Source organism: Gorilla gorilla, chromosome 3, assembly GCF_029281585.2.
Source record: "Gorilla gorilla gorilla isolate KB3781 chromosome 3, NHGRI_mGorGor1-v2.1_pri, whole genome shotgun sequence".
Classification (NCBI taxonomy): Eukaryota; Metazoa; Chordata; class Mammalia; order Primates; family Hominidae; genus Gorilla; species Gorilla gorilla.
The window spans coordinates 152,074,294-152,099,493 of NC_073227.2; the positions used below are offsets into that span (position 1 = coordinate 152,074,294).

Genomic DNA, 25,200 nt, shown 5'->3' on the forward strand with positions numbered 1-25,200 from the left:
AGGATCATTTCCCCTAGACTTGGAATTTTAAAGCTGTATGATTAAGGAATCAATTGCCTTTCACTCCATGTAACTAGAGACTGACTTAAAATAGTAATAAAATATACTGAAACCCTGGCTCCTGTCAGCTTCATGTCAATGATTAGTGACTGAGGGTGTAGAAGACAAGTCTTAAAATGTCAGTATTGTTTGTCTTAAGAACTGAAACTTAGCTAAATTCCATTGAGGTCTGAAGGAAGCAAACTCCTTTCCTGGGAGGCCAATATACATATATAAATCTTAGATGAAATAAATGTAACTTCACATCAGTATTTCAGAAACACAATTGTATAATGCTAACACTAAAAAAGAGAATAAGAAACAAATTACTAACAGTAAATCCAAACTTTGATTCAATATAAAGGAACATGGCAAGACTGAGTGGAAAGTTAGTCCAAAGTGGTGTATAAAAATGAAGATATAAGAAGCATCAGAGACTTATACTAAAGTAAACATGAGAAACATAAGAAACAAATTGACTGTTAAAGAATAAAAAGGAAGCTGGAAATTTACTTAATTAGGAAAACAATCAAATATTATTATAAATAAACAGCAATCCAAGAATTTGGGATGCCAATAATAACAGTAAGTATAATTCTAATGGTTAAAAATCTGCCAATAATACCTAAGCTTAAGAGAAAAGCAGACTTGATTTCATATCATTGCACTAAGAAGAAGTTGCAAAGCTAAAAATACATAAAAATATAAAATCGAAGAACATTCCATGCTCATGGATAGGAAGAATCAATATCGTGAAAATGGCCATACTGCCCAAGGTAATTTATAGATTCAATGCCATCCCCATCAAGCTACCAATTACTTTCTTCACAGAATTGGAAAATACTACTTTAAAATTCATATGGAACCAAAAAAGAGCCCACATTGCCAAGTTAATCCTAAGCCAAAAGAACAAAGCTGGAGGCATCATGCTACCTGACTTCAAACTACACTACAAGGCTACAGTAACCAAAACAGCATGGTACTGGTACAAAAACAGAGATATAGACCAACAGAACAGAACAGAGCCCTCAGAAATAACGCCACACATCTACAACTATCTGATCTTTGACAAACCTGACAAAAACAAGAAATGGGGAAAGGATTCCCTATTTAACAAATGGTGCTGGGAAAACTGGCTAGCTATAGGTAGAAAGCTGAAACTGGGTCCCTTCCTTACACCTTATACGAAAATTAATTCAAGATGGGTTAAAGACTTAAATGTTAGACCTAAAACTATAAAAACCCTAGAAAAAAACCTAGGCAATACCATTCAGGACATAGGCATGGGCAAGGACTTCATGTCTAAAACACCAAAAGCAATGGCAACAAAAGCCAAAATTGACAAATGGGATCTAATTAAACTAAAGAGCATCTGCATGGCAAAAGAAACTACCATCAGAATGAATGGGCAACCTACAGGATGGGTGAAAATTTTTGCAATCTATTCATCTGACAAAGGGCTAATATCCAGAATCTACAAAGAACTCAAACAAATTTACAAGAAAAAAACAAACAAACCCATAAACAAGTGGGTGAAGGATATGAACAGACACTTCTCGAAAGAAGACATTTATGCAGCCAAAAGACACATGAAAAAATGCTCATCATCACCGGCCATCAGAGAAATGCAAATCAAAACCACAATGAGATATCATCTTACACCAGTTAGAATGGAGATCATTAAAAAGTCAGGAAACAACATGTGCTGGAGAGGATGTGGGAAATAGGAACACTTTAACACTGTTGGTGGGACTGTAAACTAGTTCAACCATTGTGGAAGTCAGTGTGACAATTCCTCAAGGATCTGGAACTAGAAATACCATTTGACCTGCCATCCCAGTACTGGGTATATACCCAAAGGAATATAAATCATGCTGCTATAAAGACACATGCACACATATGTTTACTGCAGCACTACTCACAATAGCAAAGACTTGGAATGAACCCAAATGTCTACCAATGATGGACTGGATTAAGAAAATGTGGCACATATACACCATGGGATACTATGCAGCCATAAAAATGATGAGTTCATGTCCTTTGTAGGGACATGGATGAAGCTGGAAACCATCATTCTCAGCAAACTGTTGCAAAGACAAAAAACCAAACACCGCATGTTCTCACTCATAGGTGGGAACTGAACAATGAGAACACTTGGACACAGGAAGGGGAACATCACACACCGGGGCCTGTTGTGGGGTAGGGGGAATGGGGAGGGATAGCATTAGGAGATATACCTAATGTAAATGATGAGTTAATGGGTGCAGCACACCAACATGGCACATGTATACATATTTAACAAACCTGCATGTTGTGCACATGTACCCTAGAACTTAAAGTATAATAAATATATATATAAAAGAATTAAAAGACAGTACATTTCTATTGTTTAATGTACTGTCTTACAGTTCTTGAGGATTATGATAGCCCTGGCAAATTATTGCTTCTTCAAGAGGGAAAAAAAGGGTTTATTTCTACACTTGAAAATGATGCCACTTACACAAGGAAGCAGTAGACATACAAAATCAGTTTTTGACTCAAAAAGTGTTGAAAGAGGATAAGCCTTAATCTTATTTGAATAATTACATAGAACAAAATGTGCTGATTTTAGATGTGTAAATAAAGTGAACAGAAGGAATAAAGATTTTACTTCATTGATGCAGAGTTCAAATAAGTGTATTGCCTTCTATTTCTGGTTATAAAGCCTAATGAATTATCAACACTATTTGCATTTTCACAATATTCCTAAGTTGAGTACATCTCCTTTTCTGGAATACTTCATTTGTTATCCTTTTTACATTGTAAAAGTTGATATAAACATCTTAATTTTATTCATGTAAACAGGCATGTCCATTTTGTTTTATATTTTGACCTCAAATGATATTCATTCTTTTAGTCTTTGCATTTTTTTATAGCAGTGTATTTCTAAGAACTAATACAATAAACAATGCCATTAAAATTTAAAAAATATCTACTAAAGACATTAGAACTATCAAACTAGGAAACACTTGCAAAACTGGATTTTAAGGAAAAGAGAGTCAAGCCAATATTTGGCAATGTTTTTCTTCTAAAGGACATTTTCTATTTGAAAGCAAATGAGAGGCTGAGAAACTGAGCAGGAATTGCTGATGGATAGGTAGATTACTCTGGGAAGAAACTCAACATCTGAGGGAGATGTTCCTAAGGAAACACTCTAAGCTTTCAGTTAAGAAACTATTAAAGGTGAATTGAAAATAAACCAGACATAACAAAGAATAACATCTAGATTGAAAGTGTTCCTAGGTTATTTGACAGAATCAAAGTAAATTTTCTTTGAGAGAATATTCCTTCCTCTAGAGAATTAAATTACCTCCCAATTTTAAAATGTGAAATATGTCACTCAATAACAAATGGTGGAGTGAAGAAAAGACAAAAATTGACAAAACTAAGAGAAAAATTTAAAATACATAAAGTAAATATCAAGAAATGCAGACATAGAACTTAAAGTTATGAGCCTTATAACATCTACAATTATTATTTTTAAGATATTAATGACAAAATAAAACATTCAGACTAAGGTACAAAAACAGTAATAGAAAAAGCAATCCTAAGCAAAAAGAACAAAGCTGGGGCATCACATTACTCGACTTCAAATTACACTGTAAGACTACATTCATCAAAACATCATGGTACTGATACCAACAAAAATAGGCACAATGACCAAAGGAACCAAATAGAAAACCTCAAAATAAAACTACACATCTATAGCCATCTGATCTTTGACAAAATTAACAAAAATAAGCAATAGGGAAGGGAATCACTACTCAATAAATGATGCTGAGATCCTGGCTAGCCATATGCAGAAGAATAAACCTGTACTCTTCCCTTTCATCATGTACAAAAATTAACTCAAGTTGGATGTGGATTAAATATTTAAGAGCTCAAACTATAAGAATTCTAGAAGAAAATCTAGGAAGCACTATTCTGGACATCAGTCTTGTGAAATGATTTATGGTTAAGTCCTCAAATGCAATTGCCACAAAAACAAAAATTGACAACTGGGACCAAATTAAGCTAAATAACTTCCCCACAGCAAAAGAAAGTATCAACAGAGTAAACAGAAGAACCACAAGATGGGAGAAAATATTCACAAACTCTGCATCAAACAAAGATCCAATATCCAGAATCTATAAAGAACTTACACAATTCAACAAGCAAAAAATAAATAATCATATTAAAATGTGGGCAAAAAAAAACATGAACAGACACTTCTCAAAAGAACACATACAAGCGGCCAATGAACACATAAAAAAAATGCACATCACTAATCATCAGAGAAATGCAAATCAAAACCACAATGAGATATCATACCACTCAGAATGGCTATTTTAAAAAGTACAAAACAACAAATGCTGAGGAGGCTGCTAAGAAAAGGGAATGCTTAAATGCTGTTGGTGGAAATGTAAATTAGTTCAGCCACTGGAAAACAGTGCGAATATTTCTCAAAGAACTTAGAACTACCATTTGGCCCAGAAATCTCATTAGTGGACATATATTCAAAAGAATATCAATTGTTCTACTGAAAAGACATATGCATGCATATGCTCATTGTAGCACTATTTACAATAGCAAAGACATGGAATCAACCTGGTTGCCCATCAGTAGTGGGTTAGAAAAATAATATGGCACATATACACCATGGAATATTACACAGCCATAAAAAAGGAACAAAATCATGTACTTTGAAGAAACATGGATGTGGCTAGATGCCATTATCCTGACAATTTAGAAACATAAAACCAAATACCACACGTTCTCGCTAATAGGTGGGAGCTAAACATTGGGTACTCATGGACATAAAGATGGCAACAATAGACACTGGGGATTGCTAAAGGGGGAAGGGAGAATAATAGTTGACTAACTATTGGGTACTATGCTTGCTACCTGGGTAACAGGATCATTTGTACTTCAATCCACAACATCATGCAATGTATCTATGTAACAAACCTGCACATGTACCACCTGAATCTAAAATAGTACTTGAAATTATTTTGAAAATTAAAAAAAAGTAAAAAATAAAATTGAGTATTTTAAACTAATATAATTGAAATTTAAAATTCTAAAGTGTCAGAACAAACAATATAGCAAGTCTGATATTGCTATTTTTAGAAAGATATGCATATAAAGTTAATTTGGTACTTGAGAACTTGGATTTGGATTTGGGGGTCTTTACATTGTTACCTAATAAAAATGGCTTATTTTGACTAAACTGTTTGTAGAAACAATGTGGTTTATGCCTAACACTTGCTTTCTTTCTGGGAGTCTAGAAATTTGATATAAGCTAGCAGAAGGTACCTACATGACCAGCCCTAACAGAAACACGCTGGGCAGTGAATCTCTTATGAATTTCCTTGGTGGACAATAATTCACGTTTACTAAACCGTCTGTTGAGAACACATATTAGATAAAGGACTTATAACCAAAATATACAAAGAACTCTTAACCCTCAGCAATAATGAAAACCAATGACCCAATTTCTTAAATATTAAAAAAAATCTGAACAGATGGCAAGAGTCATCTATAAAGATAAACAAAATCATTTGTTGTTAGCAAAAATGCAAATTAAAACAACAATGACCAGGTGTGGTGGCTCACATCTGTAATCCCAGCACTTTGGGAGGCCGAGGCAGGTGGATCACTTGAGATCAGGCATTCAAGACCAGCCTGGCCAATGTGTTGAAACCCCATGTCTACTAAAAATACAAAAAAATTAGCCAGCCATGGTGGAACATGCCTGTAATCCAAGCTACTTGGGAGGCTTAGGCATGAGAATTGCTTGAACCTGGGAAGTGGAGGTTGCAGTGAGCAGAGACCATGCCACTGAACTCCAGCCTGGGTGACAGAGTGAGACTCTGTCTCAAAAAATAAGAATAAAACAAAACAAAAACAAAAACAAACAAAATAAAACAATGAAATGTCACCACATGCTTTTTAGAATAACTAAAATACAATAAAGCCAATGATATCAAATGCTGAAGATGTTGAGCAACAGGAACTCTCATCCATCGTTGACAGAAATGGAAAATAGTACAGTCAGTCTGGAAAATAGTTCAACAGTTTATTACAAAGCTAATTATATCCTTACCATGTGATCTAGAAATTGAGCTTATAAGTATTTATTCAATCAATCTGAGAACATATGTCCACAAAAAAACCTGCATATAAATGTTTATAGTCTCTTTTTCTTAATGGCCCCTAACTGAAAGAAACACCTATGTATTTCAATAGATGAATAAACAAACTGTGGGATTTTCATTCAATGGAATACTATTTAGTGATTGAAAAGAAAGAGCTATAAAGCTCTGCAAGAATGTGGAAGAATCTTAAGGCAAACTGTTAAGTTAAAAAAGCCAGCCTGAAAAGTCTACATACTGTATGAGTCCAATTATATGACATTCTAGAAAAAATAAAAACTATAGAGATAGTAAACAGATTAGTGTTTGCCAAAGGTTTCAGAAAAGAAGACTGAATAGGAGAAGAACACAGGATATGTAAGAGCAGTGAAAACTATTCTGTAAGACACCATAACGGTGGATAAATTATGTTGTACATCTGTCAAAACTCACAAAACTTTTCATCACAAGGAGTATTCTTAATGTATACAAATATTTAAAAAATATTTAGGGTAATTCAGTAATTCCAAATGGACTATAAATAATGATAAAAAATGTGTTACACAAGTATGAAATAAATTCACTAAAAGTGGTGATGGAGAAAGTGCAGGCCTAAGTAATTTTGAAAATGTTTAGACTATAAAACTAAAGGTAAAAAGAACGTCATATAATCACTGTATCCTACATTATAAATTTGTTTCTTACAGAGTATTGTTTAATAATTCTGAAGCCACTAACCTTGTATACTAGAATAGAATAAGTAAATGATGAATACCATCCATGTTTTTCACTGTGGGAGTCTGAGGCTAAACAAGTAAGGACAAGACTAGAATGATCAATGTGCTAATTTATTAATATTGGAACTATCTATATAAATTTATGTTTAACTTGATATAGATACAAAAGAATATGTATAGAATTATGTACAGATATTTTGTGTGCATATGTTAGTATACATATGTATATACGCTTGTTCTGCCATCTGAGAGACTCTAGATTCAAAATACTCCAGGGTTAATAAGCACAGATAACATTCAGATCTTGACTTCTAATGCCATTTTCAAGTAAAAGGAGTCAGTGCTCTTCGGATAAATCACTGTGTCTAGGATGGAAACAGAAAATAGATGACATAAATCTCGAGCATCCTTTAGTGCATCAAAAGAAGACTTCCAAAAGTGCCAATCATGAGGTATGTCACAAATACACAGGAGCCTTCTGAAATAGCTCCCAAAGGCTAAAGCTGAAAAAATTAGAGTAAAAAAAAAAAGTAGTATTTTATTATAACTCAAAGTAAAAATTCATGCATAAATACTGATACAAATACATAATTGAATAGAATAATAAGTGAAAGAAAATAAACAAATCACTGATGTAAAGTAATTCCAATAATGTATATAGTTAATTTACCCTCAGGAAGATGGAGCATAATTCTCTTCTTCCTTATATACGGGCTGCAAATAGTGAATACTTTCAAATCATACAGTATGAAAGATGGGGGCAGGGGAATTAAATTTCTGGTGTGGAAGTCTGGCAAACACTGTGTCACCCTGGTGACCAGGCTTAACATTAACACTATTAACTTATGTTGAAAATATGTTTGCTTCATATGATAGGATGAAATATTACTTGAATTCTGTAGTGTTCCTCCCAAGAACATATTGGGTATAAAATTAAAACATTTCAATAAAGTATTGTCTTTAGTTAATAATAATGCATCTGATATGGTCTGGCTGTGTCCCCACCCAAATCTCATCTTAAATTGTAGTTTTTGTAATCCCCATGTGTTGGGGGTGGGAGGCACCTGGTGGGAAATAATTTAATCATGGGGGCAGTTACCTTCATGCTGTTCTTGTGATAGTGAGTGAGTCCTCACAAGATCTGATAGTTTTATAAGGGGCTTTTCCCCTTTTGCTCAGCACTTCTCCTTCCTGCCACCATGTGAAGAATAACGTGTTTGTTTTCCCTTCTGCCATGATTGTAAGTTTTCTGTGGCCTCCCCCGCACTGCGCAAGTGTGAGTCAATTAAACCTCTTTTCTTTACAAATTACCCCGGCTTGGGTATGTCTTTATTAGCAGAGTGAGAACACACAAATACATCATTATAATTAAATGCATAATACTGAAAACCTTATGAAAACAGAAACAGGAAAGGGATTAGCATTATTAACTTGTAAACATTGTAGTATAGATTGTTGTAAGAAAAAAAGTAAAAGCAATAAGGATGGGTAAGAAAAAAATAAATTTGTCATTTCTTAGAGATGATATATATGTATGTAGACAAAATCCAAAAAAAAGGAAATCTATATAATGTTATCAGTAAGTAAATTTTTCATGATTACAGGATACAAGAATAAAATTATTATCAGATTTTGCCTTGAAAGGGTATTTTTCTTCACAGTATGATTCTGACTAGGCCCAATGACTACATTTGTCCAATTAAGTGACATTATTCAAGTTCAGAGTGTAAATATCAAGAGTTTTTCAAGGCTTTACAGACTCATTTGGGTCTTTGTCCACCTTTACCATATGAAAAGGTCTATACTAGCCTCCTAATGATTATAAACCACATGTAGCTAGAAGAGTCATCTTACCCAAGTGTCTTAGAGAAGTCAGTTCCAAGCTTTCCCAGCTGCTTATCACAAACCCAGAGGGAATCCAACCAGAATGAGCTAAGCAAGACCCACACCAGTAGAACCACCCCAATGAGATTCAGCCCATTTGTCAATGCATATAATTATGGCCTAAAAAATTGTATGCTTTTTTATTTTGATAAATTTTGGGATGTTTTATTTAAACCAAAGCTAACTGATATAAAACCCAACCAAATATGTGCAAGACCTATACCAAGAAAATGATAAAGAATTAGGAGACCTTCAAGAAGATTTAAATAAATTGAGGTGTATACTAACATCATGGACAGAGAGAGGTAAAGATGTGAATGCTCTCCAAATTGATCTAAAAATTCCATGTATTCCCAAATACAACATTACCAGAATTCTGAATTTGAAATAAAAACTGATCATATAATATTTATGGTAACAAAATAAATGACTAAGAATCACTGGGACATTCTTGAAAACAGACAAAATATTGGTAAACATAATTAATAGATCAGTTATCAACATTGATTGTAATTAGGACAAACATAGAAAATAGGACAATATAATACTGGCATGAAGAAAGACAAATGGAGCAGTATAACAGAATAAATAGACCAAAACTACACCTACGTAATAAATATGATCTTGATTTACAGCAAGGTTTACATTACAAAAGGATCATCTTTAAATAAATGAAGGTGTGAAGTGTATACTGAAATAGAAGAAAATTGTCTGTGACCCCCTACCAAACACTATACACAGAAAAGTAGTATAAAACCTGTTAAAAGTTAATTAATAAAAATTATGGATATAAATATGGAATTAATTACTATAACATTATTTTACATGAAAATTAAGAACTTTGTTCATAAAGAATACCAATACAAATGTAAATTCAAAGAACAGATGAATTATTTGCAATAAATACAACTCATTAAGGTCTTGCAAATATTCTCCCAGAATATATAAATCTATAAGAAAAGACACTAATTAATAAGAAAGAGACATAATACAAATGAAAAATGAAGAATTAAACTTGAGGATAACTTCATAAAATATATTCAGATATTCAATAAAAACACACATAAGTACAATACCCTATTATTAATCAAGAAAAGTACTAAGTAATATAGGCATTATACACTCATCAGAATGGCTAACATAAGAAACATTGATAGTAACGTGCGTTGGCAAAGTTCTGTAGCAATTGGAACTCTCATACATTGCTTGTACAAATGTGGGTAAATTGGTACCACTTAGAAAAACTGGGAAGATCTACTAAAATAGAATAAAACAATTTCTGATGACAAAACAATTCCACTATCTTTACATAGCCTTGTGAAATTAAATAATTCAAACTTAATGTTATTGGAACTTTGAATTATTTGAGCCCTGAGAGGAATGTGATTTCTTGGCGTAAGTCACATAGGATGCATCTGTAACTTCTGTTTCTCCAATTGCAGATGAAACCTCTATCTCATTTTTGTTCTGTAAATTATTAGGGAAGACTAAAGGCTACCAGAGAAAAGACCCCTAAAAGCCATTACCCCTCCTCACAAATATTAAAGCAATCTTTCTTGGAATGTAGCAAGCTATAACCAATCAAATTGCCTTAACATATTCACTCACTTTATTGCAACCCTATTAGACATTTCTGTTTCTGCCTGTGTGCGTGAAACCTTAGCTTTACCATTTTGGGATGCTGACCACATTTACTTGAAGCCGGTGTTTCCTGGGTGCCTATCTTAAAGCTTTGCATTGAGATAAACTCTAAACTTAATCACATTTTCTTAATCTAATTTACGGTGACATTTTGGTGAGCAAGAAGGAACCCAAAATGGACCTCCAGTGATACTCAAATCTTGGCCAACAACCAGAGGTCTGATACCAGCAAAATGACTTTCACTCACCCAACCTCACTGGAATCCGTGGGCAATATCTGGTAAGGGCCTTTTTGAGGGCTGAACCTCCCAGCTTGGTTGAGGTTCGGACTTTATTCAAGATATAGACTTCCTAACTCAACAAAGTTGGAATTGAAGCTCTACTGCTAGGTAGAAGCTTCATTTGTTATTTTCTAGAGATTTTGCTGACCAAAAACTTGTGACTTTCACTTTTCTCTGAGGTAAAAGTTTTGTTTTTAATTATTCATTAGGGTTTCTATAGCCTTTTCTCTCATTCAAAATTTTGGTCAGGAAGAAAATAGCTTTTCTTTGAAAGTAAAAAGTGAATCTTTGTAGTTTAAGCAAAATTCGTAATCTTTAAAACTGGCCAGATTCTGAAGCTTTGTTTGGTTGTCAAATCTAAACCTCCCTCTTGAGTGACCAAAATTATAAAAGGCTTCCTATGGGGATAAAATAAGAAACAAAGTTTTTTAATACTTTTTATTATTATTCTGACCAGAAGGCACCATAGGTGACTAGGGTCTTTCAGGTATGTCAGAGTGTATTTCTCATCATGTTAAATTGTCTCATAGGGAATCCCTTGAGAAGAACATACAAGGACTCTTGCTTAATCCAGTGTGTACACATTAAAAAATGGCCACCTAGTGCCTTAAGCACCCAAGTCTCTTGGGATCACTGAGACACAAGAAAGGGAACAATTGACTCCAGAGTGACACCTCAAGGAAATGTTCCCACAGGTAGTACACTTGACTCAAAATACTTTCCATTAAGTTTTTTTAGAGAAAAATCTAAATTAGGGGCAGTCATGTATCTAAAACCAAGTCTTCATTTTTAAGGAGCAATCTACCACTAGAAACACCAGTTTCATTCATTGTTTAATACTTATGGTGCCTCTTCATGAAAATATTTAGAAAATGTGTCACACATATGATGACACCAAATTACAATGACCAAAATAGGGCACATTTGAAACACCTAAACGAAATTACCTGCATGCTTAATTAGACAAAGCTAGCTCTAAAATAAAATAACTAGAAAAGTGAATGTGACTGGTACTTAGAAGTCTCTAAAAGAGGTTCTAATAAACTTATTTGTAGGAGTAAAACAAAAAAAAAAAGTCTAAGATAATTTCTGAATTGGAAAAAGATTCTGAAATTTCTCCTCCTGCTTCAGCCCTTCCTTTTCATTAGCACACATCGTCAGAACTTTCTAGCCTAGACTTACATCCTCCTCCTTTTCCTTAACCTTTTTCTGCTGTTCTGATTCCATTTTGGGAACACTCTGTATCTGTATCCAGTAGAGAAGAATCTGTCTCAGTTTGTCAACCACAGTCAGAGGTCAAACTTAAAACTATAATTAAAGAATTCCTTGACTGAACTTCTTAAGAGCCCTATTGGATTTAACAGAATACTCAAATTAAACATCTGAGCTTATAATTTCAGGTTATCTGATTTATAACAACTGGTCTACAGGGTTGTTTTAGAAAGTAAAGCCAAATATTGGATAGCAAAGGAAAACTGGAGCAATTTTTAGAAGACTTTCATACATTTCTGAAGCCGATTATGAATAAAATACTACTGCTAAAGCTTTACGAAACAATATTACCTTAGTTTTCCAAAAGGTGTTTGATAAGAACAAAATACAACAATGCCAACAAAAACACTAATGAGCTCCTAATGTTATACCATGAAAGATTTGGAAAAAAAAAAAAGTAACAATATTCAGGCCTGTTAGGAGAAAGATATGTTAATCACCAAAATAATACACTCCCTAACTCAAGCGTTATAAATGGATTCAATGATAAATTGGCAAGTATAATAAAGAGACAATCCCCCAGTTGGGCTACCTCTTAATCTCATGATCTAGTTAATTTTGCTGACCAAATTCATGCATTCTAACCAAGGAAGAAAAGAAAAGGAAAAAAAAGAGAAGAAAAGCAAGTAAGTCTTGAGTTTACAACTAAAACAATTGTTCAGCCAATTTATAACCCCTAAATGACTCCTTAAACTCAAAAACTAACCCAATTCTCTGCTTCTCAGTGAATGTAAAAAACTGTGGACAAGAATTTGACCAAAAGGCATAAGGCAGAGTAACTAAGACAAGTTTTAGAACAGGAGTGTAAGTTTAACAAAAAGCTTTAGAGCGAGAACAAAAGGAAGTAAACTTGGAAGAGGACAAAGCTGGCGACTTGAAAGATAAGTGCATAGTTTGACCTTTGACTTACACTTTTATACGTTGCTATACTTCTGGGGTCTTGCATCCCTTCTTCCCTGATTCTTCCTTTGGAGTGGGCTGTCCACATGTGAAGTGAGTGGCCTGCCAGCACTTGAGAGGCGCCACATGCACAGTTTGTTTACTGGTGGTGTACACACTCTCACTTGAGGTGTTCTTACCACTCAAATATTTCTAGAACGCCATTTACTGGTTAAACTTCACTATTTTGCCTCTTAGTGTGCATGCTTGAGCCCACTTACCCAACTCTTAAGATCTTATTGGGAAGCTGCTGATCACTAACTACTTTCAGGTTTTTTTCTATCTATTGGGAGGCGGCCTTTTTCTGGCACCAGCTGTGACAAATTATTATTTTAGAGCGATGTAAAACAACTGCCTGACCACCACCTGATAGTTGCCTGACATTTCTACTGTGGGGGGGGGGGGATTTGGGGGTTTTGTCCTGCCCTGCTCATGTCTGACTAGCTATCTACTTCAGCAACACTAATACTTTAGGATAAATTCAAATTATTTTAAATTGAGAACAAACAAGCTCTTACTGACACTGAGCTACATTATTAGCAATGAATCCCACATTATTACAAGGACCATTCCTTGAATTGAAAAAACGATACAGATGGTAGGTGAAACACATACTTTTATATCAGCAAATAAGTCTTATAGTTTCCAATTAGGTTTTATACAAGGAACACATGTTTTTCTCTTGATTCCCTCAGCCCCCATCCATTTGACAGGGAGAGACTTTCAGAATTACATAATGCCCATATCTTATTTTCTAAGAAGGGGGGGATGTATTTAGCATTAGAAGATAAAATTGAATTATTAGATATAATTTTTGTTCAAACTCTGATTCTTTTAATTCATATATTGCAATTCTTATCGCCATGGAAATACTGAATTGTTAAATAATGAAGAATTACAAACCTGTCAAAAGTGGTTTCTGATCAATTGTGGTCAAAATCATCCACCAATATTGGAAAACTTATCTCAGCTATCTCAATCAAAATTGAAGTAGGTCCATCGAAATGTCTTTCAAACTTTAAGCAATATATTCCAGTATCAAGGACCTTGGAGGGAATAAGAACTATAGTTTTGGAATACATAAAAGATTACTTACTTCTTGTACAAGAGCATGTAACACTTTACTCCTTCTTGTAAGAAAACCAAGTTGTATAGGAATAGTGAAGATTTGTACAGAATCTACGTGCAATTAATAACAGTCATTCTTTGACATCCTGGAGTATCAAAAAAAGTTTGGTCTTGTGGAGACCTTAAAATCTCCCCAGTTTGGCTCCTCTGTGACTTATTCTTCCATTTCCTGCCACTCTTTTCCTTCTTTTTGTCGTCTTTGATACAACATGAAGAGCATTTACAGGAGACTTCTCACAGCCCTGTTATACCTTCAAGAACACATAAAAAGGAACCACACACTCTACTTTTAGAATTTTCTGCTCCTTTTGTAGTGTTCCAAGAGTCATGGTTGTCAGGCCTCTGAGCCCAAGCTAAGCCATCATATCCCCTGTGACCTGCACGTACACATCCAGATGGCCAGTTCCTGCCTTAACTGATGACATTCCACCACAAAAGAAGTGAAAATGGCCTGTTCCTGCCTTAACTGATGACATTGTCTTGTGAAATTCCTTCTCCTGGCTCATCCTGGCTCCAAAGCTCCCCTACTGAGTACCTTGTGACCCCCACTCTGCCGGCCAGAGGACAACCCCCACTTTGACTGTAATTTTCCTTTACCTACCCAAATCCTATAAAACGGCCCCATCCCTATCTCCCTTGGCTGACTCTCTTTTCGGACTCAGCCCACCTGCACCCAGGTGAAATAAACAGCTTTATTGCTCACACAAAGCCTGTTTGGTGGTCTCTTCACACAGACGCGCATGAAAATGGTGAAACGAGAAGCCTTCCTCTGATGGAAGGTTTTTCTCGATCGAAGAGTTCGTGGTCTCACTGGCTTCAAGGAATGAAGTGTTACTGCTTGATTAGAGAAAGGTGCGGACCCAAAGAGTGTGGGGCGGCAAGATTTATTAAAGGGAAAGCGAAAGCGAAAGTAAAGCTTCCCCGATGAGGAAGGGGACCGGAAGGGTTGCGTTTCTGGCTTGGATGTCTTATGCTTATATCCCCTCATGATTCCTCTCGTTTTCCTTTCTCTGTTCTATAGGACTAGCTTATTTTCTATTCCCTTGTGGGTTGGTGGACCTGACTGGTTAAAAACATCAGGCTGCAGGTAGAGCTTAAACTCCCTATATGATTGGTTGAAGTTTCATTCCCTTAGTTTGCAGCTATAACTCATTTTGGCTTAGGGGAAAGTCCCTTTTGATTGGTTGAAGTTTCAATCCCTTAGCTTGCAGCTATGACTCATTTTGGCTTAGGGGAAAGTCCCCTTAGGGAAGTCCCTATTGGGCCTGGAAGTCCAGCCAACTTAGCCACTTAGTTCCTCAATGGGAAGAATCAGATTTAAAGCTCTGCTCTCTTTCTGGGATTTCTTTGGTTTGGGGGAGTGCCAGGGATCACTTTGTACCATGAAAGCACATGACCTTTTAATGTGCAATGGCCAAAAACTCATTGGTGAGTGCTAACTGAAGTTTTGGATGTGACCGACAGAGCTTATGAGGAATGGCTATTACTGCAGGGAGCCACTCATTTATTTGTGAGTATAGGTAAGAAAAGTGTGACTTGGAGCCCTGGAGGCTATGAAACACTCACCACTGAGGGATAAGAATTCCAAGTGGGATGGACTGATCACAGAATGGGCTTATTGGTGTTGGGTTGCCCACCAGCCTTGGGGGGGAATGTCCTTGCAATGAGCTGCACTGTGGCAGTGTTGCAGACTCATGATGTTTCCCTCTTTCTGGGATCAAAAAATTCAATGAAAAAGTGGGATTCTCAATTGGGGTTGATCTAAGTGTTTTGTTTTTCACCTACGCCTACTTTTCACATATTTAAATATTAAGGCCTTAAAAACTGCATGCTTTCTTTGTCCTATACATTAAGGGACTCCATCCGGAAGTCAGTAATAGAGTCAAGAAACAAGTGAAGTTGAAAAGACTGCCTACCTAACTAGATTGGTTTCCAAAATATGACTTATTGGCATTAAGCTGGCTATTTTTAAATTTTTTGTAAAATAAATTTACATCTACAAAGGAAATCTCCATTTATAATGGCATCTTCCTCTCTGTATTTAAGCCACTAGAAATTTTTGAGATGAGGAAAACATTGGCTTAAAGTTTACATAACAAATCTTATCTTTGTTAAAGATACTTTTACTGGCAATGCTGTCTTTACTAAGCCTTTATCTATTCTCTTCTTTGTTTAAGCAAATACGGTGTTTAAATGTAAGTTCTACATCTTTGGGATGTAAATTTTTACTTAAGAGTCATGTCTTTGGAAGTACAAATTTAGAGTTGCCTAACCAGCTAACAATTATTTAGAGCAATGGAACAGATGAGGAAGAGATTGATAGAATAAAATGGGCAAAGAAACTGTTTGAAGAAGAATGTTACAGCACTGTAGAATTTGCTTCTGTCTATATGTTTATATACATGATATTTTACTACCTATATGTATTAAATAAATTCAATCAGTAGACAGGCTTTTTATGAAGTTTTTTTTTCTTTCCATATTACAATTTCTAGATGCAAAAACTAAATCTTGCTGCTCTTCTGCCCCTTCTTCTTAGATGAAAAGCCACACAATTTCCTAATCTTAACCAACCAGCTACTTTCTCCTACGATGGTCCTGCAAAAAAACTCTCCTTACTAATGCTAATGTTGTTTTGTGTACAGATAAATCATACTTGATGATTCTGGAATTTATCATGCAGGTTATGTTATAGGATCTTTAACTGAGAATACAGAAAGTGCATATCTTCCAGAAGCAAACTTGGCTCAACAAGCTGAGTTAATAGCATTAATTAGAGCTTGTCAATTGTCAAAAGGAACAACTGCTAATATTTATAGAAATAGCACATATGCTTTCAGAGTAGCTGATGACTTTGGAATGTTATGGAAAAAAAGAGAATTTTGAACATTTCCTATCAGTCTAAAAAATGGACACTTTGTTTCAGAATTTCTGGAAGCCATATTATTGCCAAAAGCATTAGCTATTATCAAGATTCCAGACCACTGAAAGTCAGACACTACAGATAGCAAAGGACAGCAATTATCAAATAATATGGCAAAAAGGGCTCCCTTAATGTATCTGAGCAAGAAAGTCAACCCATTTTTGTTTTCAAGGAAGTACTTGATTTTGATATACAATTATTTCAATCCAAAGTCCTAAGAATAGAACAAGAAAATTGGTGAATAGAAGGGTAAATAACTCCTCTATGACTGGACTGTGGTATGCACCAAATGGTCTACTCATACTTCCAACAAAATTACAGTTATCTTTCCTAGCTTATGTACCTGGTTTAATTCAATGGAGCCCTGGTGAAGTGATTACTTGGAGAAAACAATATTATTGAAAATTTCTCCAATTATTGCTCATAATGTATGCAATCACCGTCACTTCTGCCAAAACTATACTCTGGGGAAATATTTACGTAGTACTCAAAGTCATTTTTCTTTACCTGAAGGCCCCTTCAAAGCGTGACAATTATATTTTATCCAACTATTTATGTTACAAGGGTACGAGTACATTCTAGTGATGATTTATATGTTTTCTCATTGGGTAAAAGCATTTCTGTGCAGAAGAGCAACAGACTTAGGAGTAAATAAAATTATCTTTGGGAAAAATATTCTGATATGTGGAGTTCCTCTAGACATTCACAGTGACTCATTTCACCAGACAAATAATCTAGTCCATATATAAAATCTGGCTCACTCTCCAACATTTCTATTGTGCATATTACTGCCAGTCACCTGGGTTAGTGGAACACACAAGCAAAATAATCAAAATTCGTTTGGCAAAAATAACTGAGACTTTTAAAATCCCTTGGCCAAAAGCTCTTTCATTGGTTGCTTGTTCTTATCCTAAGATCCACCTCTTTCCCTATTCATAAACACTGGCTCTCTCTATTTGAAATTATCACAGGCAGACCTATGAAATTATTTTCAGGTAATTGTAAATCTGTGATATCAAAGGGGGATATGTTGTATTATTGCAGCAGCCTCATAAGGAAACTAATTAAAAATTGTAATTTATTAATAGTAAAACACTCTTTCCACAGTGAGCTCCAAGGAGACAACACAAGGACCATGGACATCAACAGGAGATTTGTCTGTTGAAAATGGCATTCTTTTAAAGGACTTCATTTAACCAAAATGGAAGGGACCTTATCAAGTGCTCCTAACTAACCTGTGTGCTGCTAAGTTAAAAGTAATAGATTTTTAGATACATGTCACTCATTTAAAGAAAGTCACTTTACTAATTTCTACCTTACCTTAAACCAGTGATTTAAAAATTGAAACTATCTAGAACCAACAAAGATGAGAAAAATATATCAGATGCAGTTAGCTTTCTCAAAACACCAAACCAGACCTGTGTCTAAACTAATGCTTAATATTAACAATCATTAATAGATTAATGATTAATAGATTAATAGATTAATCATTAAAAGTCTTCCTTTGCAAGTTCCCACTAAATATCTTTCTTTTCAACCCTAGATATTATGCTTTATTGCTACTACCAAAGCTATTGCCTATGAATCTAACCTCTTTTGCAATGGAGTCAAAACTATGCTGATAGATTACAAAAAAACACTTGTTGGATATGTGACCTCATACCTTTTTCTGGTGGTTCTTACCTATCACAGTGGGTATCTCCTTTCTAAGGAAAATATTGGATAAAATATCAGAAATATATCTGTATTTCTCAAGAAAAATCATTGGTGCTAACATTAGTATGACTAAGGATGACATACGTAACTGGTCTATTAATAATACTTTACAAAGCAAAGGGCATGGGAAGAGCTTTTTGGTAGATGAAATCATTTTTTTGCTTTAATACTACCGTTGCCTCAATTGAGAAATAAGACAACTTAATTCTAGGATGGTACAACACAAATTTGAGACATCTCTGTATAGCTTACCCCTTCTTTTGGTCAACTTAGTCAGCTTTATGTTGAGAAAAAAGAAAAGAATCACACCAAAGACACATAGTTCAGTAACACTGAAGATATGGGATGGATACCCAAGAAATGATGTGTCCACACCCTTATCTTACAAAGTACTGATTGACATGTCACTGAATGAACACAGTGGCCAGTATTTATTGGCTAGCTCCAAATGGAATAACTTGACAATGAGGCACCAATTAATGGCTACAGTTACCCCAAGGATGTTTAGGACAGTGTTCTTTGGGTTACAGCTGGGTACAAGGTTAAATAGTTCATACTCTTTCACAGCCTGAAAATTTTTCTTATTTATAGTCTTCTTTGGCTCATTCCCTATTTCATTGGTATAATCATTTAGCTTCCATCTTTCTGCCACAACTGGGTACTGAGGTTGTCATTTGGCATGTAGAGGCTTTAACCAATTACACGATAAAAGGTGGTAAATGGTAGTCACCTGGATCTTATTATTAAACAGTGAAGTTGCTCTTATGAGAATTGCTGTATTGCAGAACCATATAGCTTTAGATATACTCACTGCATTGAAAGGGGGAACTTGCACTATCATAAAAACTGAGTGTTGTGTCTATATCCCAGATGAACTAGATAACATATTTACATTAATGGCTGATATGGAAAACCAAGTAACTAACCTTTCAGATTTAATATCCCCTCTGGATTATTGGATAAGAAGCTGATTTGGATCTTGGGAAACCTGATGGAAAAAACTAGGAATAATAATCATTTGTAGCATTTTGTCTTGTTTTTGTCTTTACTCCTGGTGCAGCATTTGTTGGCAATGGAGTGAACACACAACTGACAAAACTAAAGGTTGTTCAAAAAATTGCATTAATTGAAGATGCAACTGTGAAGCCTGACTGAAGTCACAATGTCACCTTCTTCACCTTGCTCTAAATTTGGGCTATACCCCATCAGCTTTATAACTTGGTAAATTGCTCATCAATGAAGCATGACTTCCTAGGAGTGAGCTTTTCTAGCAACACTGGCCTAAGTTCCTGAACTTATAGGGAACCAAACTGTTTGAGTTTATCTACCATGCTTTCTTTGGAACATCTTGATGGAAAAAAAGAAATATGAAATTACATAATTCAAGCTTAAAGCTGTTGGAAATCTAAATTACTTAAGCTTTGAGATGAATGTGACTATGTGGTTTGAATGATGTAGCATGCATTTGCAACTTCTGCTTCTTTCTTTTTAGATTAAGTCTCTTTATTTTTTCCTGTAAATTATTAGAAAAGACCAAATGGCACCAGAGATAAGGCCCATAAAAACCATTGCTTCTCCAGACAGAATTTTAAAGCAATCTTCCTTGGAACATAGCAAGCGGTAACCGATCAATTGCTGTAATGGATGTACTGGCCTTACATGGAAAATGTTGCAACCCTGTTGAACTTCTGTGTTTCTGTCTATACAAGTAATACTTTAGCTTCTGCATTTTGGAAAGCCGACACTTTGGAGTCCGTATTTCCTGAGTTCCATTCTCAAACTTTGATCGTGAAAAGACTCTGTACTTAATTATATTTTCTGGATCTCATCATTTAAGGTTGACATCTTTATCTTACATGCAAGCATATTTTTACAAAAAGACATATAAAAGAATACTCATTATATTATTGAGTATAAGCACATTCAAAAATTTTCTCTTTGTAATAACAAAAAATGTTAAAGTGAAATGAATTGTGATATATTTATTCAATAAAATATCACACAGTAAAAAATGGATTTATTTTCCACAGAAAAACAGGAATAAATCTCTCATATGTTCAGTAGAAGTTCCTACACAAAAACAAACAACTCTATAATTTTGTTTAATTAAAGTTAAAAAAGAAGTGAGACATTTAATATAGTTTCATCAGCATGCATTACAGATCTACAGATCATTAGATAATAGTTTTATTTTATCAGGAATACAGAAAAAAACTGCTTTTAATTGTTGTTTAAAGAATTTTTTTCCAACACAACACACATTGAAAGATGCGAGAATTGAAAACCATTTGAATTATGAAAAAGTTGAATTGTTATTAGAGTTTCATGTAGTAACTGGAGTAACTCTTATACATTAGAAGAAGCTTTCTTTTTTCCTTCTATTGCTTCAGATTGTAGACTGTAAATCTTATCATATTCCATAAAATAAAGAACAGTGTACTTGCCAGGTTGCAATTTTTTATTCTTGGTTTTAATTTAGCACTGCCAATGTATTAAAATATAGAAAGAAAAAGTAAAAGGTGTTATATGAGAACATTTTCAGTAATTTGACCAGGAATATCTACAAGCTCTTAGTTGCTACTTTGGTATTACTCTGTGGATATTTTTCACTTCTCTACATACTACTCATAGTCACCTTGCTCTGACTTATCTTCCACAGCTGCTAATACAATCTAAGTACATTTATCTTCTTAACATGATCAGCCTTGTAGAGCTGAGTCACAACTAACATGACATCAATGCTGATAAACTGACTGTATTTCACTATCTCACTGACGTTTTGTCTTGACTTATGATATAAGGTCTAGTTAATACATTACTGATAAGACTATTCAGGAAACTAGATAGATGTCTGTGGCAGGTTCAACTATTGGAGTCATAAAAAGGAGGGATAATACTATTACTCTGAAGACCTGGATGCTGGTGACTCATCGATGAAAAGTTATTTGTCCAGGTATTTTTATAAAGTTGGAGATTTATTTTATTTCAAAGATGGTACTTTCCCACATAGTGCTAATATATGTTTTATCTCTTTACTTATATATATCAAAGTCCCATGGCACACAAATAGCAGGCATTTGTTTTAGGTGTGATATTACTGTTTTGAAGGTCAGCTCATTTATAAAAAAGTTTCTTTTAACCTGCACATTTACAAGACACATCTGAGCTGAATATTTTATCATGTGCATTTTAACGAGAATTCCACTACTGGCTATTTCCTACTGAGTTGGAAAAGAATAGACTTTTGTTATGATAAAATGCTCTTGATTTTGTTTAGAAAAAGATGGAACAATTCTATGGCAATACAATTTACGTTAACAATATAGATGATCCCATTAACACTGTTGTTTTTACTCTGTTCACCATTTTCTAAAAAGTCCACCTTTAAGGTTGAAATATTTCATACTTGTCTCCAAACAAAATGTGTCTGTTTCTATAACATTTCACTCGTGTCAATTGTGCTATTATTCTGTACAAGGAAATGGAAAGAAAGTCATTTTCATTTTCCCTTAAAGTCTTTTTATACATAAGCAAAGTCTATATAGCAAAATATTATTTTTTCTGCAAGTTTGTTCATAAGGACAAATGTTACTCTACTTATAAAAAATAGCATATTTTAGTGAGTGATGGCTAATTTAGTCCAAGATGAAATGTTCAATTGGAGAAAGTAGTTTTTTCTCAACATAAAATTATTTTAAGTCACTTGTATAAAACAAATTTACCATAAAACCGTAAAATAATTTTACTTTACCTATGATATTTATGTACATATGTAATATTTAAAATCGATTTAGAAAACATATTTCAATTGCTTTAGAAAAACAAGAATGTTTGTGTATATGAATATACTTGTGTATGTATGTATAGGTTTGTGTGCATGTGTGTGTGTGTATTTGGCAGTGAGGATAGAAAGAAGATGGATTATTTCATGTGCGTCCTTGTGAAGAGACCACCAAACATGCTTTGTGTGAGCAATAAAGCTGTTTATTTCAGCTGGGTGCAGGTGGGCTGAGTCCAAAAAGAGAGTCAGTGAAGGGAGATAGGGGTGGGGCCGTTTTATAGGATTTGGGTAGGTAAAGGAAAATTACAGTCAAAGGGGGGTTGTTCTCTGGCCGGCAGAGTGGGGGTCACAAGGTACTCAGTGGGGGAGCTTTTGACCCAGGATGAGCCAGGAGAAGGAATTTCACAAGACAATGTCATCAGTTAAGGCAGGAACAGGCCATTTTCACTTCTTTTGTGGTGGAATGTCATCAGTTAAGGCAGGAACCAGCCATCTGGATGTGTATGTGCAGGTCACAGGGGATATGATGGCTTAGCTTGGGCTCAGAGGCCTGACATTCCTGTCTTCTTATATTAATAAGAAAAATAAAACAAAATAGTGGTAAAGTGTTGGGATGGTGAAAATTTTTTGGGGGTGGTATGGAGAGATAATGGGTGATGTTTCTCAGGGCTGCTTCAAGCGGGATTAGGGGTGGCGTGGGAACCTAGAGTGGGAGAGATTAAGCTGAAGGAAGATTTTGTGGTAAGGGGTGAAATTGTGGGGTTGTTAGAAGAAACATTTGTCATTTAGAATTATTGGTGATGGCCTGGACACAGTTTTGTATGAATTGAAAAACTAAACGGAATAAGAGAAGGAGAAAAACAGGTATTAAAGGACTAAGAATTGGGAGGACCTATGACATCTAATTAGAGAGTGCCTAACGAGGTTCAGCATAGCCTTGCCAGTAAAGATTATTTATTTACTTTAAGAGTTAAGAGTGGTGGTTTGGGGATAGCACCAAGAGGTATCAGCTGTGCTGGCTTGGAGAAACAGTGTAAACTGGCAGTGTAAACAAGAGCAGGGCATGTATGAGTAGTTGAGGGCAGTGAATAGGAGTATGACTAGACAGAAGACAGTAGGGATGACAAGTTTTTTGGGGCCCGATCCAAGTTGGTCTGGTGTCTGGAATGAGACTGGTACCTAATAGAAAGGAGCATCTATAAGGGAGCTCAAATGGGCTGTACCCTGTAGCATTCTGAGGACAGGTCTGACTTCTGAGAAGGGAAAGTGGTAAAAGTATTGTCCAGTCCTTTCTAAGTTGGTGGCTGAGCTTGGTGAGGTGTGTTTTTAAAAGACCTTTAGTCCGTTCTACTTTTCCTGAAGACGGAAGACCCTAAGGGATTCACTGAATACTAACAGCCTGAAAAGCTGCTTGGCTGATTTGACTAATAAAGGCTGATCTCTTATCAGACTGCATAGAGGTGGGAACGCTAAACTGAGGACTCGTGTCTGAAAGAAGGGAAGAAATGACTGCCGTAGACTTCTCAGACCCTGTAGGAAAGGCCTGTACCTATCCAGGGAAAGTGTCTATCTAGACTAAGAGGTATTTTAGTTATCTGACTTGGGGCATGTTGAGTAAAGCTAATCTGCCAGTCCTGGGTGGGGGCAAATCCTTGAGCTTGATGTGTAGGGAAGGGAGGGGGCCTGAATAATCCTTGAGGAGTAGTAGAATAGCAGATGGAACACTGAGAAGTTATTTCCCTGAGGATAGATTTCCATGATAGAAAGAAAATGAGAGGTTCTAAGAGGCGGGCTAGTGGCTTGTACTATAGCATAGCCTGCCTTTGCTGGTTGTGGTGATTAGGTCTGGCGGAACTGTCATCAATAAATCAAGTGTGATCAGGGTGAGGAACAGGAAAGAAGGAAATATGGGGAAATGGGGTGAATGTCGGGTGGATCAGAGAGATACAGTCATGAGGGTCAGGTGTGGTATCAGGAATAATGTGGGAGGCCAGATTGAAGTCTGGGCCAGGAACAATGGTAATTGTGGGACTTAACAAAGAGTGAGTACAGCTGAAGGAGCCGGGGCACAGAAAGTATATGCATCAGGTATGACGAAGAAAATAGATTTTGGAAGTTATGAGAAATGTAGACAGTAAGTTGAGCATAGTTTGTGATTTTGAGGGCCTCTAGAAGAATTAGGGCAGCAGCAGCCACTGCACGGAGACATGATGGCTAGGCTAAAACAGTAAGGTCAAGTTGTTTGGACAGAAAGGCTACAGGGTGCCGTCCTGGCTCTTGTGTAAGAATTCTGACCGCACTAACCATGCCTAGGAAGGAAAGGAGTTGTTTTGTAAGGGATTGAGGTTTGGGAGATTAATCAGACATCATCAGCAGGGAGAGCACATGTGTTTTTATGAGAATTTTGCTGAGATAGGTAACAGATAAGGAAGAAATTTGGACTTGACTGAAGTAATGGGGGCTGTCTGTGAAGCTTTGCGGCAGTACAGCCCAGGTAATCTGTTGAGCCTGATGGGTGTCAGGGTCAGTCCAAGTGAAAGTGAAGAGAGGCTGGGATGACGGGTGCAAAGGAATAGTAAAGAAAGCATGTTTGAGATCCAGAACAGAATAATGGATTGTGGAGGGAGGTATTGAAGATAGGAGAGTATATGGGTTTGGCACCATGGGGTGGATAGGCAAAACAATCTGGTTGATAGGCATAGATCCT

General features: G+C 35.5%; 1 long non-coding RNA gene across 3 annotated transcripts in view; it reads left to right on the plus strand.

The window, feature by feature from the left end:
• LOC129533050 (uncharacterized) overlaps positions 1 to 25,200 on the plus strand; it is a 193,330-nt gene that overhangs the window by 74,120 nt on the left and 94,010 nt on the right. For 2 of the 3 annotated variants that reach the window (XR_010133503.1, XR_010133505.1), the window contains exon 1: positions 10,602 to 10,733. The exons of the other annotated variant lie outside the window; for it this stretch is intronic. This is a non-coding gene — a long non-coding RNA (uncharacterized lncRNA). Of the gene's footprint in view, positions 1 to 10,601; positions 10,734 to 25,200 lie in introns of those variants that run through there. 3 annotated transcript variants of the gene reach the window in all.